Genomic DNA, 766 nt, shown 5'->3' on the forward strand with positions numbered 1-766 from the left:
TGTTAGATGGGTAATGTGCTGATATTATAACAAGGTTTTGGGAAGGCGCATTTCACACGTGCTCGTGAAAATCCAATCATCATGCTTATGAACTACAGAAGGATCTAAACTCCCATTCTTGATGTGAAATGGCACACCGATGCATTTCTGCTAGTTCAGAGTCACCAGACGCTTCTAGATGCTGCTGTAACAGTTGTTTGAGACTGCCATAAAAACCACATTCTACATATCAAATTAAAAAAAAAAATCAGTGTTCCTCAGCAGGTAACATTGTCAAACTCCAGAAATCGTTCTTTTATCAACTATGCACATTTCCTTTTCCCTGCATGCCACTAAGTCTATGTACTTAATTATCTCTCAATCTCTGTGAGCTCATGGAGCAATTTCACATGGATGGAGAGAGTGGGATGATAGATAATGAAGACTCAGAAGGGTGAGGGGGTGGGAGGCAAAGGATGATGGGGAATTGGTTAATAAATTCAGTGTTCATTACTCTGGTGATGGATACCCTAGAAACCCAAACTGGACCCCTGCACAATCTATGCCTGTAACAAAATTGTGCATTTTCCCCATGAATTTGTACAAATAAAAAGGAAAAAATAAATACATGCCACTCACACAAGGTCTCTCCTGGGAAGATGATGGACACTGGCTCCAGGAAGGTTTCCTCTGAGTCGTGCATTCCCCTCTTGGACCCAAAGGGAGGGGATCCCAATCTGGAGGAGCATGAGATGGTGAACGGCCCTGGAGTTCTGTGACCAGCAGA

The 766-nt window shown here is 42.8% G+C and overlaps 1 non-coding gene across 1 annotated transcript; it reads right to left on the bottom strand.

The window, feature by feature from the left end:
• Positions 1–104, bottom strand: LOC112436823 (small nucleolar RNA U13). Its single transcript, XR_003025510.1, has one exon. It is a non-coding gene; the product is annotated as a small nucleolar RNA U13 (small nucleolar RNA).
• Between the last annotated feature and the right edge of the window lie 662 nt (positions 105–766).

This window comes from Pan paniscus, chromosome 10 (assembly GCF_029289425.2).
Source record: "Pan paniscus chromosome 10, NHGRI_mPanPan1-v2.0_pri, whole genome shotgun sequence".
Classification (NCBI taxonomy): domain Eukaryota; kingdom Metazoa; phylum Chordata; class Mammalia; order Primates; family Hominidae; genus Pan; species Pan paniscus.